We start from the raw sequence: 18,598 nt of genomic DNA, 5'->3' as shown, positions 1-18,598 counted from the left end.
CATTATATCATTACAATTGCCAATAGGCAGATGAGTTGGTATTATTTAAACGTGATGGGGATGTAAGCTGCATGCACCACAAGAAGATAAGCAAGCCCTTATAAGGGGTCTCATCCAACAGTCACCATACAGGTCCATACAGGTCATAATGACATATATTCTGTTTAGATGGCAGCAATGGCATCCTGTTATTAGGTCTCGACCTACGCAGCGCGCATGCGTTGCGTAGGCAAAAAGACATTCAGCAATCGCTTCGGCTTTTCAGCCAAAAACGTGCACGCGTTCCATTGCCTTCAATGGCAACGCCTGCACGCCTGGCAATTCACTTGCGGGAGCGCGCAGCGCCATATGGTAGCAATTATCGCTCCTGGCACTGCCCGCTCTCGCAAGTGAAAAGCTTTCACTTTTGCAGACACTTTTTAAAAATTTACTTTTAGCGCTCGTGCCTGTTCAACTAGACAGGAGTCAATGTTTACCCATGTCTGATCGTGGTTCTGAGTTGTAGTTTATTTTGCTTTCAGCACTTGAGTTTTCTTCTGTTTTCTGAGGTGTCTACCATAAGAGATGTTTTGTAATACGTTCTTTAAAAGTTAAAACTTGGCTGTACTAGAAACCTACACTTGAAAGCCGAAAAATTAGCTTGATGGCACAAGATATTTTATGAGGAAGGTAATGAAAGGTTCTGGAATGGCTCCAGCATTACTATTCTCGTGTGATTAATGTTTAGTATGATTGAGCCCCATCCACCACTTCAATTAACACCCATAAAGTATCTGTGGTTTCATACGGCAGGCCCATCACCCCTTCAGAAGAGAGGGTTTTCTATTAAATTATCCCCAACTATCATTATTTCTTTTGTTTTTTTCATTTAATTTCTTCATTGTGTTATTTTTGCTATTGTGCTGTCTTGTTTCTCTTTCTGTATACCTGGTTAGTATTTCAGTTGCATTCTCTCCCGTACTTCAAGTTTTGTTTGCTACCACACTCCTTTCTGACATTAGTTTAATCTTCCCTAGTGCACTTCCTCCCTTTTTCTTCCATTCATCCATCCTTCTGTCATCCTTCTGTTTCGCCATTTCTTCTCTCTCTCTGCCTTTTTCTCGCTGAGCCAGATACCCTGTGACTATGTATTTCTACCTCCTCATGTGATCTGAAATAGTATGGAAATCTATCTGAATATGGCGTGTAAATTTCAGGAGGGTGTTCTTACATGAAACAACCAAAAGGGCCTATGGGTATCGCTCCATAATCCAATGGCAGTCCTTGTGCTTTGTATGGCTATCCTTTTCTCTTTTGCTACTGCGTTATTTTTACTTTGTTAAACTATTACCTTTGGTGCGAAGCTTGCTTGGTGCCTAAAGGAGTGACGTTGAAAGTAAATGAAACAATCAGTAACTAAACGGTAACAAACATTAAATATTACATGACACCTGTCTTATTACAATATCAAATCAGTATAAAGCAAGTTTAAACTAATTTATTCTGGGGGTAAAAAATGGGCTTTTACATCCTATGGGAAAATTTGAAGCAAGGGGGCAAGTCTAAAGCCAACTTCTAATGATTTCCACAGCATGGGTATTGCTGCTAACAGGCCCATGATAAGAGGGTGTTATTCCTACTCTCCCTCCCGCTTGTTCGCACTGTACTTTACTTATAAACTGCAAAGCGGAGTTAAGACAGGCTTTACAAGCTTCTTTTAACATTTAATGTTGCTGGCTCACCGCAAGTACTGCTCTCAAATACAGTGTTTTAAAGGAGTAGACGTATAAGCAGCGTCGTGTTATGAAAACGTCAGCTCGGCAAAAGAACAGAAGGGAATGCATGGTTTTATTACCATTACAATAGCGACCGCCTATCGGAAAAGAAATGGATATCTCCTATCGGTTATTCAGAAGAGAGCGATTTTTGAATAGTTGGAGCTAGCTCAGCAGCAGTACCCGCCTTTCATGCATGAGGTTGAGAGTTCGAGTATGCAAGACGTCCAAGCATGTCAGGCTGACCCGGTGCCTCCCGTGCATTACATGCTTGCTAGATCATAATGGATCAAGTGCTCGATTTCTGAATTGTAAGAATTGTGGGTCCATTTACATGTTTTGTTTACTTGCTCCAGGACATAAGTCCTAAAAAATAGAAGTGTGGTACCAACTAAGTTGGGCAGTATGCAAGTGACATGATGTGTGGCATCATACAGCCCATGACTTCACAGGAAGTGATATCACAAGTGACATCAGATCTTCAGACCTCACACATGTTGAGCAGGTCTATCAAAAGCACATGTAAGCGCATTAGGAGATTTTGCGTTGAGTTTTTGCCAAAAAAGTGACGCAACCCTGACACAAAATCTAGGCCTCAACTTAAAAAAACAAAAAACTCTGCAACAATGAAATTGGCAACAAGGAGAAATGTGGTTGTAAATCTGTTCTGTTCAATTGGTTGCAAAGTCTGGATCTTAAATTATCTTTTGGGGTTAACACACCTGCTGCAGAGGTCTTTGTGTGCCCAGTAAATCCCAGGGAATAATAATAATGAAAAAACTCTGGAAGTTAACCCCTTCGGCGCTGCTGAATAATGCTCCTGCTGTTGTGAGATCAGCGTTTTTCATGATAAAATAGGGCAGAGATTGTTATGCCTTCTACAAAGTATGTGAATCAGGCTACAAAGGCACTTGGCTAGTGTCCTTCCATTTCTAGTACTTTGCTGCAGTTTCAATACATTCTTAGGGTTTCTAATTGCTCAAATGGCGGTAATTTCTGATATTGATCTGTTTCCCTAGACTTCATTGCTTGATTTTGTTCAGGAGAAAATGTCAGTCATAGTCAGTGACTGTCACTCATATTTACACTAAATTTATGAAAATGTCACATGTAAGCAATCTGAAACCTTGGCAGCTATGTACCCAGCAGCAGTGCTTCAGAACTGCTGGGGATTTTTTAATGTCCCTTTTAGACCATTGGGTTTCAGAAAAGAGGATAGTTTTTTTATGGATTTCCTTGCCTTTGTCCACTCACAAAGTGTCACTTAAATTGTCACACTTAATTTGCTGCATTACTTTCTAGTATAGCGCTCTAGCAGCAAAGCAGGACTACCTGTATGGGTCATATTGGTGTTATCAATATATTTTCAATGTTAAAAAGGGTGATAGAAATGACTGTTTTTTAAAATGGACGGGTCGAGGAGGTAGCTGTGCCCCGGCAGAGGTGCATACATGGGTGCTAGAAAACCCCGGGGGGGAAATAGGGCTCCCTCTCACGAGGTGCAGATTGGAGCTGTGCTTCTGTAGAGCCGCAAACACTTTAAACTTGCCAGTTTCACAGTGGAATATCTTGCTAAATCAGTTTACATTGATTTAAGACTGAAAAGGAATGATTACGAGTAAAATTAAGTGCCGCAATAATGCCGCTAAATTTCCATTTTCGTGCCGCTAAATTTGCACATCTATGCCGCAATATCCTGGGGGATCTGGTTAGCAATTATAAATCCTCTAGATGCATCAGATACTGGATCCGCCGTTTTAGGTCGGGCCTGAGCCAATGCGCATATGCTGCCCTGTGAGGCTTGATGTAATCACTCAAAACTTTTCTGTCTGACTCCCCCCCCCCCCCTCTCCCCCCCATGCGTTTAGTTGGCTGTTGCCTGTGTCAATTTGAAATAGGAGGCTACAAATGGCTAAAAGCGGGCGCGTGTCCCACCTTTTTAGCAAAAGTTCATCCCCACAGCGTTTTGCTTGCGGGAGCGAGCAGCGGCGCTCAGGGGGCGGCAGCTCCAGTGCCTCCTTGTCTCCCTCACTACTACTATTGAGCAGTTTGTTTGTTTAACCTTGTGCTCCGCAGCCCTGGCGTTTCTTATCTTTAGTTCTTGCAGATGGTCGTATTCCTTGCATCCCGCGCGCACCACTCGTGGGCATCCTTACAGCGTGCTCACATTGCACACCACTCGCAGGACGTGGGACGCTTACGGGATGCTAAGTAAACAGTACCCATGTGCACAGTGAGGCAAATCACAGGCTTAACCCAGATGTGTGTAACAGACCGCGATGGGATCAGCAAATAATATATGGCCGCTTTATATTTACACAAAAAGCACCTGCGGCAAGCCGCAACGTCTGCTTTACCTTCTGAACCTTTCGATGATTTTTCAGTGAGCGCTCTCGCTGCTCGTGTTGACTATAACAGTGCTTGTTCTTAGTTGTCATGGGTTACATTTTGTTGTTTCTCTGTGAATGGGTTGTGGGATTTAGTGGCTGCTTTGGCATTGCTTTCCCACTTTGATGAGCATCACATACTTGTATTTGTTTAGTGCTGTGATCTGACTCTGGGTCACTGCTAACTTTGCTGTTGTCATGCCCTGCATACTACATTAGGAGCGGCTTCAGGAGCAGTGCGTGTTTATTATTAGTGAAGGTCCCAAAGGCGAGACCTATTGGCTATGCCAATGCTTGTTTTGTCTGTCAAGTCATTCTTTTAACAAAGTTATTTTACACAGTCTGAGAACATAAAATGCTTGGTTATGGTTAGTAGTGTGATATGAACTCTACTTGTAGTACAAGGGGATGGTTACACATGTAAGGTGTATGTCGGTGTCTGTTCCATGGCATTTTGCGCAAACCATGTTCTTCCTGAGACTTGCCAGCATGCAAAGAGCCAACTCGTACACACGATATTGGCACTCTTCATTTTATCACATGATGAAAATTCAACATCACAGTGAGTGCAAGGTGAGCTGGAGTGCTGTACAGAGAAATCCTGGACAGTTGCAGACTTGTAGAATAATCTTCCATCATTAGCGAAGAGAAATGAGAAATGTTCTATGCGAAATAATATTCTCCTAAATGACAGCTCACTGTTATCTCCATCCTAACCAAGGTTCGGAGCTTGCCTCAGTACAGAGGTGGCGATTCTAAAAACCCTTGACAACATTAATTGAATCCTAGCTGAAGGTAAGATATGACTTCTGGTTTTATTAGACCTATCGGCGGCAATCGGCCCAGTCGACCACAATTCACTACTGAAAAAATCTAGAACATGGAATGGGTTTCAAGGATAAAGTACTCCAGTAGTTCAGAACATATCTGTATGGTCACTGTCAAATAGATAAACTAGATAATCGCACATTGCAGACACAGGAGGTAACGTGTTGTCCTACAAGGCTCTATTTTATCACCAGTTCTATTCTACCTGCATCAAATTACATATTAAAAAACTTTGGCATCAGATTACTTATTGCAGTTCTCCAGCATTGAATTACATCATTATACTGACGGTACACAACTCTGCCTAAAACTGCCATCTGTATGACATCTGACAAAGTGGCCTGGAGAAATTCCAAAAAAGGATGACTTCAAGTTATCTGAAATTAAACCCTCAGAAAATTGAGTTCTTGATGACCTCTTTTAAATCCAGCTTCAAAACAAATTGACCCAAATCTAACCTCGAAGTTAAAGGTGAAAGGCTTCTTATTGAAACTTTCCATGACCGTGAAATCATTGGGGTTCTTCATAGACCCCTCACTTTCAATATTTTGGTACAATCAGTTAACCTCGATCCTCAATTAAAAACAATAAAGTACCTTCTCTCCCTAGTGCAACTGGAGACCGAAGCACATGTCCTGGTTATCGCCACGATCGATGCTGGCAGCTCCATTTTGACCGGTCTCAGCGAATGTATTGAAGAGGTGTGGCGCCGCGGCCAGGGCGACTGACTCCGGAATCTGGGGATCACGGTTCGATCCCCGGCACCGGCGGCAGATTAGCCCAGCACCATGTGACTCTGGGCAATAGCTTGCTTAATCTTCCCGACGGCCCCCAGCGCCTAGAGACCCTGACGGGTGATTGTGCGCTTTACAAATGTGGATATTATTATTATTATTATTATTATGTCTTTCTTACTGCTTGCATCATTTCAAAGTAAAATAAACTTAACCCTATCTCCCCAATTCTGAGGGATCTACACTGACTTCCCTTACAAGTCTGGGTAAAACTTGAAATCAGTTGTCTTCCCTTCAAAGCACTACACACAGAGACAAGGTATATAGCAAGTGATATTGGGGAGCCAAAGAGAATCCAGACAAAGAACACTATCGATCTGGAAGTACAAATATTCTGACCGCCATAAGATTTACAACCTGTGAGACAGTGGATTATTAGTTGGGGTGGGTGGGAGACCACATCCACTAATATTTGTACTATTCTGTATCAGATTAAGTTAGGTTTCTTTAAATAAAAGCTTGTCTCTCTCCTGGGTAGCAGTGGCTCAGAGCAGTCAGACTTAACGCAAAGAAACAAGTTATGTTAATTTATTTTATAAAGCGCAGTGTTTCACCTGAGGTGTCTTGGTGCTAGCTCATTGAAAATCTGCTTACCATGTCCGCTTCAACAGAACCTTTTAAATACAGTTAAACAGCAAGGATGTTAAGGATTTCCTCAAAACCCAAAGAATTTTCATTGTTTTAACTGTATAGGAAGTTTATTAAATAAATTTGACGCATTGAGGATGAAACTACTTCCTCACCACGAGATGCGATTGTGTTTAGGAATCAAGACATTGTGTGCTGTGGAGGACCTTCGAGTTCTTGATGGCTTGTACCATTTGATTTACTCTGCAAAAAGTCAGGGCCCATTCCATGCAGTGCTTTTTTTTTTTTGATAATCAACTTTATTCAGCATTTTAAACCAGCATATAAAAATCATAGGCAGCAGCTCATTACTCAACAGGCACAATGATTGAAATTCAGCAGTACACATGGGTAGGGTTAATCCTGGCCAATCCGACATCACAATTTGCATAACATTAACAACTATTGGAAGACAGTGTACATATTTGGGTTCACGGCGGGAGCATGTTAAACCACTTCCCCCATATTTTAGGGAACAGGTCAAGAGAGCTCCGGGATTCGAATAGGGCCTCTTCTTGGGCCCTGCACCAGTCCCTCTCCTCCATCCCCCCCACCGTGGGTGCAGCAGCCCGTAACCAGTTCCGGGCTATGTCCCGCTTCGCCACGGCCACCGCTGTTCCAAGGCGTTTATCCGATCCATATTTGGGTTCACGGTGGGAGCATGTTAAACCACTTCCCCCATATTTTAGGGAACAGGTCAAGAGAGCTCCGGGATTCGAATAGGGCCTCTTCTTGGGCCCTGCACCAGTCCCTCTCCTCCATCCCCCCACCGTGGGTGCAGCAGCCTGTAACAAGTTCCGGGCTATGTCCCGCTTCGCTACGGCCACCGCTGTTCCAAGGCGTTTATCCGATCCATATTTGGGTTCACGGCGGGAGCATGTTAAACCACTTCCCCCATATTTTAGGGAACAGGTCAAGAGAGCCCCGGGATTCGAATAGGGCCTCTTCTTGGGCCCTGCACCAGTACCTCTCCTCCATCCCCCCCACCGTGGGTGCAGCAGCCCGTAACCAGTTCCGGGCTATGTCCCGCTTAGCCACGGCCACCGCTGTTCCCAACAGGCCTTTATCCGATCTGGAGCCATCCAGGCCATCGAAGATCCCCAGCAGCGGGTCGTGAGGGACCTCCCAGCCCAGAGCCTGCGTAAGCTCCCGTTCCACTCCCCTCCAAAACCTCACAAGCCCCGGGCACAGCCACACCATGTGATAGAAGTCGGCCGGGGAATGCCCACATCTTGGTCAGTCCGGGGAGGGTCACAATCGGGCACAGAAAAGCCTCTCTGGGGTGAGGTAGGATGTGTGCAGAAAGTATGTCTGCACCAGCCGCAGCTTGGATGATGTGGTCAAAGTGCGGGGGGCCATCAAGGCATCCCTCCAATTGGCCTCCTCCAGGGGTCCCACCCACCCCTTCCACTGGGTACACAGCTGTTCAAGGGACGAGGGGCTATTAATGACTAGGGTCCGGTAAATTCGGGATACTCCTCCCCTACCTATATCCCCCATCATCACTTGGGCTTCTAGTGGGCTAAGCTCTGGAAGGGTGGTGGGCGCGGGGAGGTGTGCATGAATGGCATGGCGCAGCTGTAAATACCTGAAGTGTTGGGCATGGGGTAGGGTGTGGTGCTGTTGTAGGTTAGCAAAGGCTCGAATGTGGTCTCCCACCCAAACATCTCCAAGCACCGACACCCCGATAAGGTCCCAGCGCCGAAATCCACCCAGGGACGCCACCTTCCGGAGCCAGTTTCCATGCCAGAGTGGCGTCTTCCTGGTAAACCTGCGGTCCCATCCTGTGTGTCGTAGGGCAGCGCGCCAAGCCAGCAAGACCGTTCTTGTAATGGGGGCCATGGTTTACGGGACTGGGCAGCTATAGAGGAGCGTTTGAAGCTGTGAGAAGTCCGTCTCTTCCAGCTCCGACCCGGTATTGTGGGTCGGACCAGCCGCCCGCATACCAGTCGTGGATAACGATCAGCTTGGTAGCGAGGTGGTAGAGGTAGAGGTGGGTCACCCCCAGGCCGCCATCAAAGGGGGGGATGCGGCTGTGTGCGAGAGAAATCTGCGTTCATCCGCCACCCCAGAGGAACCTGGATAGGGTTCCGTCGAGCTCCCGGAACCAAGCACAGAGAGGGGGATGGAAATATTTTGTAGAGTGTAGAGGAAGCGGGGGAGGACCATCATCTTAAACAGTGCACTCTGCCCCAGAGGGTTGAGGGGAAAGGATTGCCACTTCTTCAGGTCCGACCGCATTCGGGTTACCAGGGGCGTGATGTTCAGAGCCCACTCCAGTTCCGGAGGCAGAGAGACCCATATCCCCAGGTTTTTAACCGAGTGGCGTCTGAGGGGAATGGACGACTGGCAGTCAAGGCATTCCCGGGAGGGGTGCAACAGGGCCAGGGTGGACTTGGCCGCGTTTAGGCGGAGGCCAGAGACTTTCTCGAAGTCGAGAAGGATTTGCAGACATTTAGGGCCCTAGGCCGCCGGGTCCGCCAAATATAGGAGCACGCCGTCGGCGTAAAGGGCTATCTTATCTATGTAACTCTCATTCCAGGTCCACCCCTGAACGAGGTTGTCATGGCGGATGAGTGTCGCCAGGGTCTCCATCGCTAACGCGAACAGGAGTGGAGATAGGGGACACTCCTGGCGCGTGCCTCTGCAAATCGGGAAGGCCTCTGAAAGCGACCCATTGACCAACACCCGGGCTCTGGGGCTCGCGTAGAGAATCCCGACATACCGACGGAACCGTGTGCCAAAGCCCATCTCCTCCAACACATCTTGCAGATAAGCCCAGCCCACCGTATCTAAGGCTTTCTCAAAGTCGAGAAAGAGGAGGGCCAGATACGGGGATAAGCGGGAGCGATGGGTCAGAGCCAGATGGAGGCGGCGGATACAGTGGCGGGTACCTCTAGCCGGCATAAAACCACACTGGTCCGGGAGGACCAGGTCTTGTAAAAAGGGTTTAAGCCTCTAGGCCAGCATCGTAGCAAAGAGCTTGATCTCGGTGTTAATGAGGGAGATAGGGCGGAAGTCCGCACAGTTTACAGCGGGCGGGTAGGTCTTGGGGATGACCACAATCGTGGCTAAGTCCGATTCGGGGGGAAAGAGCCCTTCTCTATCACATGATGGAAAAGACTCAGCAGCTGGGGGGCGAGAGTGTCCGGAAGGCCGCATAGAACTCCTGTGGGAACCCGTCCGGTCCGGGTGTCTTGCCACGGTTCAGAAGGGGGATGGCCTCCAGGACTTCGTCCTGTGCGAAGGGCTTTTCCAGAGCCTCTGCATCATCTGGGGCCAGGGAGGGCAGACGGGCGCCGGCCCTGCCCAGGAGAGTAGTCAGAAGCACATCGGGCCGGAGTGCCGCATAGAGGCGGGTGTAGAAGTCGGCGAAGCTTCCAGCTATGGCCTCGGAGGTCACCTGGAGGGTGCCATCCGGTGCGCGGATCTCCGGAATTACGCGGTGGATCTTAGGGTAGGAGACCAGGTTATGGAGGAGTTTACCGTTCTTGTCCCCCTAGCGGTAGATCCGCGCCACCGACGACCGCCACAACTGCTGTGCCGAGTCAAGTGAGACCTGGCTGAGCTCTTCCCGGACCATCGCCAACTGGCGGGTGGGATCCTCATGACCAACCACAGTTTGTTCGGCCTCTAGCCGGGCAGCCTGGAACTCCAACTCTGCATGCCGGGCCAGCCTATCCGCACGCTTGGCGTGGACAAGCCCCCTCGCCACCCCACGAATCACCGCCTTACCGGCCTCCCAGAGGGTCCCTGGCGATGGAACCAAACCCTCGTTGGCAGTGAAGTAGTGGGTCAGTTCCTGCCCTAGCCCATCCACCAGCGCCTGGTCCTGTAGGAACCAGGCATTGAGGTGCCATACCGCTCGCGGTCCCGCCGGAGCGGAGCCAACACGGAGCGAGACGGGGGATTGATCGGACAGCCCCCTCGGTGAGATAGTCACTCTAGAGACCAAGTGGCAGTGTGTGGCCGGGAGCAGAAGTAGATCGATGCGGGAGTGGGTATGATGGGAGGCAGAGGTATGGGTGTATTGTGCCTTGCGAGGATTCCAGACCCGCCTCCATGCAGTGCTTTAAACACAACACAGGCCGACTTGAAAACCACTCTCTCTCAAATTGGCAACCCAGTTTTTTGAGAGGACCATCTAGGGATTTAAATTTGTGAATGCCCAATAGCAGTAGAGCGGCTGTGTTTTTCATGGTCTGAAGTGTGTTCATATGTTTTTGTTGTAAGTTGGGATAGAAGCCATTACAGTAGTCCAGTTTCAAAAGCACCATCATAGTATCTACTGTGTTTTGTAAAGAGGGAGGCAGAAAACGCAGGACTTTTTGGATGGCTTTAATTATGTAGAAAACTGAGGAGAAAGACCACATTTACCTGTTCTTTGTAAGTGAGTCTTTCAAAAATAATCACTCTCAGTTTGCGGTCGATTTGAACGGGATAGGGCAGATACCTAACTCTGAGGGCCACCACATATAGGATCAAAAGTAGGGTGATTTTCTGAACGTAATAACCTCGATTTCAATTTTAGGCAATTAGTTGCGACTGTTAGCATACATTCTCTAAATCTCAAGTCCGTGTCGAGATCACTCTCCATTAGCGAGACAACAATCTCGGTGTCACCTGCTTAGGAGGTTACAGAGAACCCAAACTGTCTGATCAAGATCGCTAGTTTGGAAAACGTAGACATTAAACGGGGTTGGACTCAATAATGATCCTTGTGGTACCCCACATGGTGGTGGAAAGAAATCTGCTATAAAAAGTCTTAGCGAAACATTTTTTGTGCCTTGTTAGGAAGGATTTTATGTCCGCTAAACAACCCGTCAGTAGGTCATGATTCACTGTCAAATGCTGCAGACAGGTCGAGTAGTATAAGGGCTACTCTACCTCCTTGATCTAGTGTTTCTCCAATCTCTACTGTTGCCTTAATTAAGGCTGTTTCTGTGTTGTACCTGTTTCAAAAATCATACTGAGTTGAATCTAGAATATTATTTTCTTGTATGGATACTGCTAATTGCTGATTCATGATCTTTACTGCAATTTTTGCAGGAAATGTTAATCTTGAGATGGGTCTGTAGCTATTTGTGTCTGTAGGTTCCAGCAATACTTTTTTTTTATTTGAGGCAATATGAAAGCAGTTAACCATTTATTAGGAAAATTGCCTCTCTTAAACATGAGCCGGTAAATTGTCGTAAGGTCTATGGCAATTTGTTCAGGTGCCATCTTAACAGTACAAGGAGGACAAGGGTCAAGTGGGGATTCGGATTTTGTAGAATATATGAGTGTGATCACCTGCTCTTGAGTAGGCTTAAATTTAGAAAAGAGGGAACAATTCTCGTGAAGTAAGTAAAGAGAAGCAGTATCAAACGTAAGCGTGCTCAAAGAGAATTTATCACACAACTCTTTGACTTTGTTTTTAAAGAAACTATTTGGGCCGTTACAAAAATCTTGACTAGAGTGGCTGGTCCTCTCTATCTAATGATGTCCTTTTCCTCACTGTTTGAAAAAGTTATTTTGTGTACTTTTTTGCCATTTCTATTTTTTGAGTGAGGTAGGAAGCCTTTTCCTTCCCTGTCAGTAATTTATAGGCGAACAGTTCTAGTCCACAGATAGTTGTCTTCTCAGCTAAGTTTTCAGTATCTTTATCCATAAGGTTTACAAGATGAAAATTAAAGTCCAGCAGGAGAGTAAAATCAGTGTGGCTTGTACAAGATTCCAGGATAATACTTACATCTTTGAAAAACGGTTGTCTACGGGTTGGGGGAGAGGGCTATCTAACAGTAGCCTGTTAAATGCCCGGTCTTTAGTTAATTCTATGCCTAAAGAAAGTGCTTCGCAATGCGATAACATAACATAACAGGTTTAAAACTCACTATTGTGAAGGTAATAAAAAATGGCCTGGCCTCCGCCTCTTTATTTCTCTGTCTAACCTGTAGAACGTATATCCTGGTAGTGTGGCTGCTACAAAACCTAACCCCACTAGTTTCTGTAGCAAAATATCCAGCTTATGAGAGTCTAACAGGTCAGCAACTTCTAGTTTATGTTTCATTAGAGATCTTGAATTGATGAGTGCACAGCATCTCATTTTAATATAAGCTACCTGTGGGTGCTGCGATACTTTATACTGTGTATTTTCAGTTTTTAAGCAGTCCTCTATCTTTACTTGAAACCTACAGGTATTGCAGGATTGTAAATCATTTATCAGTACCAAAACAGCCAAAAACACAACACAATAAAAATCCCACGTTCGATCAATCATTGCATTTCTAAAGCACGCTACATACCCGTGAGGGTCTCAAGGCGCTGGAGGCGGGGGAGGGGGGCTGCTACTGATTGAAGAGCCAGGTCTTGAGAAGTCTTCTGAAGGCCAGCAGGGCCTGGGTCTGTCGTAGGCTGGTAGGGAGGGCGTTCCAGGACTTGGCGGCGAGGTAGGAGAAGGATCTGTTGCCGGCGGTGGTTTTCCGGGTACGAGGAACTGTGGCGAGGGCGAGGTTGGCCGAGCGGAGGCTGCAGGTGGGGGGGTGTGGAAGCTGAGTCGGTCGTTGAGGTATGTAGGTCCGGTGTTGTGTAGTTCTTTGTGTGCGTGGATGAGGAGTTTGAAGGTGATCCTCTTGTTAACGGGGAGCCAGTCTAGGCCTCTCAGGTGGGGTGTGATGTGGCTGCGTCGAGGATCAGACGTGCCGAGGCGTTCTGGATTTGTTGTAGTCATCTCAGGAGCTTGGTTGTTGTTCCTGCGTAGAGGGCGTTCCCGTAGTTGAGTCTGCTGGTGATGAGGGCCTGGGTGACGGTTTTTCTCGTGTCGGCGAGGGATCCATTTGAAGATCCTGCGGAGCATTCGTAGGGTGTTGAAGCAGGACGCGGAGACGGCGTTGACTTGCTTGGTCATGGATTGAGCGGAGTCGAGGATGAACCCCAGGTTGCGTGCGTGGTCTGTGGGTTCCGGGACTGTGCCTAGCGATGGGGGCCACCAAGAGTCATCCCAGGCTGATGGGGTGGGTCCGAGGATGAGGACCTCCGTCTTGTCTGAGTTCAGCTTCAGTCTGCTGTCCTTCATCCAGTCGGCGATGGCCTTCATTCCTCTGTAGAGGTTGGCTTTGGCGGTGTGTGGGTCTTCGGTGAGGGATATGATCAGCTGGGTGTAGTCGGTGTAGGAGATGATATTGAGGTTATGTTGTCGTGCGACGTGGGCGAGCGTTGCCATGTAGATATTGAACAGCATCGGGCTGAGGGAGGCTCCCTGTGGGAATCCGCAGATGATCCCGGTGGTTTTTGAGCGGAAGGTGGGCCATGCCTGAGGGCAATGCGTGTAAGGGGCTGACGGTAGCCTGGGATTTGACCCCCCTCGTGCCCTCTTCCCCCCCCCCCTTCTGGGGGTCGCAGCTGGGCCGGGCGGCCTTTTAGCGGGCCGCTGAAGTGGGGCATGCCGGTGGGCTAGATTCTGGGGGCTCCGGGGATTGTGCAATTGTCCCCCATCGTGCCCGCTCCCCCCCCCCCCTTTAGGAGGTGCAGCGGGGCCGGGCGGCCTGTTTCACGGGCCGCAGAGGTGAGGATGTCATGGGGGCTATTTTGTTGGTGCTCCGGTTTGGGGTAGCCTACCCCCCTCGTGCCTGCTCCCCCCCCCTCCAGGGGGCTGGAGTTGGTCGGGCGGCCTGTTGCGGCGGGCTGTTGTGGGTGGGGGGCATACCCGTTGTCATGTGGCCGGGGTGCAGGGCTGCCCGGTGGTCTATTTATGGGTCAGTTTCTCCTGCGGGGGGTTGAGGGGGCTCCCTCCTCCTCCGCGTCGGGTATGTCTCGGGAGGGCCGGGGGGGGGCAGCTTCTCCCCCTCTCTGATGCGAGTGTTACCGGAGGCGCTGGCCTTCTCTTGCCTTCCCTCGGCCCGCTGTGGTGTGTAGGTGTCCCACGGACGTGCCGCCTTGGGGGTCACTGGGCGTCACCTCCCGCTTCTGCGGTACCCTCACCTGCGCGGTGTACACAGCGGGCTGAGTTTGCTTTGGGGGTAACATTAGAGCATGGTTCCCTCTAACCGAGTGTCGTAAACTATGGCCATTTTGCTATTAAACTTTGTGGACGTTTTGTGGCCACATGGGGGGGCTCGCTCGAGCCCCCGTCCGTGTTCCGCACCAGACTTCCACCCTGCAAAGCAACTTTAGTTTCTAGCGTCTTTGCTTCCTGGCTCACACACTTTGCAGCATGTGTGGGCGTGCGGGGGCCGATTCTGTCAGGGCCTCGGGCTTAGACGGGTGTGGGCGTAGCTGATGTGAAATGGCGCCCCGTCCAGCGGCCATTTTACCAGTTCTTCGCCGGTGGGGGAAATGGCGCGAAAGCTCGACGCCATGTTCGGCCCCCCCACCCCCTTCCCCCCCCGGTGGCCATTTTGATACAAGGGGCAGTGTCTCCAACCCTTCAACCGGGCGGGCTTTCTTTCATTTGCTTTCATCTTGTTTATTTAGCGCAAACGCTAGGTAGGCGTCTACGCGCTTCACATTGATTTTGACTTGATGGTACGCGATCTCTCCCCATGTTTAGTTTCTGCGGCTCTTAGGTGCCTGCTCCGGGGTGCACGATTAGGGGGAGTCCGGTCTTTTAGCGGTCGCGCGTGGTGGATAGGTGGATGTTGTGCATCGCTAGGGGCACCTCTTGTCCGCCGGAACTTTTCCTCAAGCAGTCATCCTGCAGGTCATTTAAATTCAGCGGGTGGCTAGGCCCGTATCGGTCCGCTTGTTTTCGGGCAGGACCGGCGTAATGAGACGTTGGCTTGGCTCAGTAAGTGTTGGAGGTCGTTTTCTTTCCTGATGTGCCTTGGTTTTCAGGGTGCCCGGTGTATCGCGTGGATGCTTATGTGGGGGTGTTTCCATGTGTGCCTGTAGTTCTTTTGGTTTCCTCCGGTGCCAGCAGCTTCTCAGTAGACTTGCCGCTTTCCTGCAACTGGGATTTATATTGCTCCCGACACCCTGTGAGAAACTTTTGTGGAGCTGTGGGGGATTATAATTCTAATACGTGTGTAATTACAGGAGGTGTCCCGGGCATGGTCTATGGAGGAAGGTCCAAGGAGAAACTTGACAGGGTACCGGCAACGCCTTAATGAACGAACCCGACAGGAAGACACAGGGACAGGCAGAAGGAAGAATTAAGTTGTAAATATTTTCCTTTGATTTGCAGGTGTCAGACACAGCCCACGGGTGGATATCGAATGGTCAAAAGCCACAGTGAGCAGAGAATAGGATATTTTAGCAGGTATAAGGCAGGGTTTGGTGTCATGGGGCAGAGCAGGGGTGTGCTGGCTCGCCATGGGTCTAGAACCGGTTGAGGCTACGCCAGTTGGAGCGGTCACATTAACAGTTCAGCACTAATGTGGTCAATTTTCCTCCTAGCACCCTCTCAACCTCGCTCGCAGAGGTTCGCCCACATCGTGCGTATCTCGTTTTGCGTCTCATACACCGCCTTCCGAATGTAAGTATGGAGGGGATTGAGGGCACGCAACCCCTGGGGAACGGGGGACGGTTGGCAGGTCGCTATTTTGCAATTTTTCCCTGTGCTGATCCAGCTTTTTATCCTCAGATTGACGTGACGTGTGACAACAGAAGTGTCCATGGACAGCCAGGGCTCCCCCCCCCCTTTCCCGGAGATTTTTCGAGTGGAGGACTCGTCGCCGTGTACCTCCCAGGATGCGCAGTGGGCAGACTTTATTGAGATGGCCAAGCTTACGGGCTTAGCATGGGCAAACAGTGTCCTGCATGCCCCCGAAACAAGAAGATTCAGGAATTTTAAGCGAAACGCCTCCGTCTGACCAACAGGCCAGCGCAGAGGCGGCCCCATCCAGACTCAAGCGGGTTCGCAAGCCCACCATCAGGGACTTCCCTCAAGACCCTTTGCCGCCTCCCAGAAGCAGATCTGTGACGACCCGCCGGGAGGTTATTTCTGAAGTGGCTCCTTTGCCACCAGTACCTATTTCCACCAAGGATAGCCTTGCGGCCCAAGGTCATTTCGCAACTAGGAATGACTTGGCGAAAATGATGGACACTTTGAACTCTTTCATGGGACGCTTTCAAGCAGGGTCAGTAGTTGCAAGCCCGACCCAAGAGGGCTCCTTGGTCACTGACAAAGTGGTTGCTACACCAGTAGTGTCTAATGTGTGGTCCACTGGGCAGCCAGCTAGTCTGGGCCGCGCCGGCAGTGAGCAATCAGGTTGTCGCCAGTGTGGGGGGGTCTAGCGCAGTGCCTCCTCCGGTCGCTCCTCCGCTGGGGTCTAGCCCGGTCCCGCCAGAATCGCCCAGTACCACAGGGGTTCCTCCTGCAGCTTCCTTAGCTCCCATTCCGCCCACCTCCTTGGTACCTTCAGTCTCCACCGCCCGCTCCTGTCCAGGTGTTGCTCTTTGGCCTGGCAAGTGCCGCAGGCTGCCAAAGAGGGCATCTGGAGGTGGGATTTCATAGACATTTTCACTCTGCTCATGCTGGGCCAAAAGGGCATAGACGCTAGAAAGATAGGGGCCAAGGAGGACGAGAAAAAGGTTAAGAACCAACCCTGGCCCGAAAAGAACATTGCGAACTGGCTTGAAGCCTTCTCCATTTTAGCATCTGTCACTATGGAGAAATTCCCTGAGCAGGGCCCGGAGCTGGTTCAGTACTCCAGGATCATTCATAATGAGGCTTTGAAATGGGGAGGTAACGGGTGGGTCAACTATGACAGAGAATTTAGGAGAAAGATGTCGCAGTGCCCAGAAATGAGATGGGATCAGAAAGAGGCGCAGCTCTGGATGGAGCACATGGGTGCACGCACACAACAGGGCAGCGGCGCACAAGGTAACCCGGCTGGGGGGGCAGCCTTCTCACGGGGGTCCTCTCAGTCATGGCCAAGGGGCAAACATAATTTTCGAGGAGCCCGCAGGGGGGGGGGGGGGCGGACACAGAGGGGGCTTCAAGAGATCCCCTCCAGGGACATGCCGCCTGTTTAACAACGGGTCATGCTCTTGGGGTAACACATGCAAATTTCTGCACGCATGTCACACCTGTGGGGGACCTCACCCTGCAGTATGTTGCCAATCCAAACAAAGCTCGCAACCAACAGGAAGAGGGGGACAGCACAGTTGATTCAGTTATCACGCTCCAACATCAGGTACCCCCTCCCCCACCAACTTTTCCCGCCCTCACTCAGCACCTAGTCAGGGGCGCTTTCTCAAATTGTAGTGCTGGCTTGCCGCCAGTTCTTCCTGCTCCTTCTCCAGGTCATCCTGCTTTAGGTTTTTCTCCTGTTATCTTGGACAACATTACACCTCTGCTTAGGCGTTACCCTCTGGGGACGGACAGCCGTCTGCTGTTGTTTGGGTTCCATGAAGGTGTCAGGATCCCATACGTAGGTGCCCTTGGAAGGGAAGCAGACAACCTCAGATCTGAGAAAGACCAACCAGAGGTAGTTTGGGCAAAAGTGGAGAAGGAGAGAGCGTTGGGCAGGGTGGGGGGGGGGTCCCTTCCCACTTCCCCCTATGGAAAATTTGTTGTCTCACCCCTGGGGGTGGTACCCAAGAAAGAACCTGGTGCCTTCAGATTAATCAATCTCCTTTCTTACCCAGAGGGGGCTTCTGTTAATCATGGTTTGGAGGAGGGTGCATGCTCCGTGTCATATTGTACGTTGGACGTTGCTTTGGACCTAGTCAGGCGGGCGGGCAGAGGGGCCTGGTTGGCTAAGGCTGACACTGAATCTGCGTTTCGCCTACTACCAGTCCACCCGAGCACCTACTGGGCTTCAAGCTAGACGGTCAGTACTAGTATGACAAATGCATGCCCATGGGTTGCGCTGTGTCCTGTGCCTATTTCGAAGCGTTCAGTTGTTTCTTACAATGGGCCCTCAAAGACACCTACGGGGTGGAAGGGGTAACTCATTACCTTGATGACTTCCGGTTCGTCGGGAGCGAGGGGACACAGCACTGCTCTCAGGCCCTGGCAGATTTTGCACAGCTAACAGGGCATTTGGGGGTTCCTCTCGCACCTGGAAAGACAGGGCCAGCGCAGGTGCTAACGTTCCTGGGAATTGAGATCGACACCATAGCAGGAGAGTCCAGATTGGCGGCAGACAAAGTACAGGACCTGGCTAGTCAAATCCAATCCTTAACCGGGCTAGACAGGGCATCTCTGGAGTGCATCCAAGGCATCTTAGGCAAACTCAACTTTGCTGCTAGAATCATCCCAGCGGGTAGGGTATTTGCCAGGAGA

The sequence above is a fragment of the Lissotriton helveticus genome, chromosome 5_1 (assembly GCF_964261635.1).
Source record: "Lissotriton helveticus chromosome 5_1, aLisHel1.1, whole genome shotgun sequence".
NCBI classification, from domain to species: Eukaryota; Metazoa; Chordata; class Amphibia; order Caudata; family Salamandridae; genus Lissotriton; species Lissotriton helveticus.
This window is presented reverse-complemented; position numbering follows the sequence as displayed.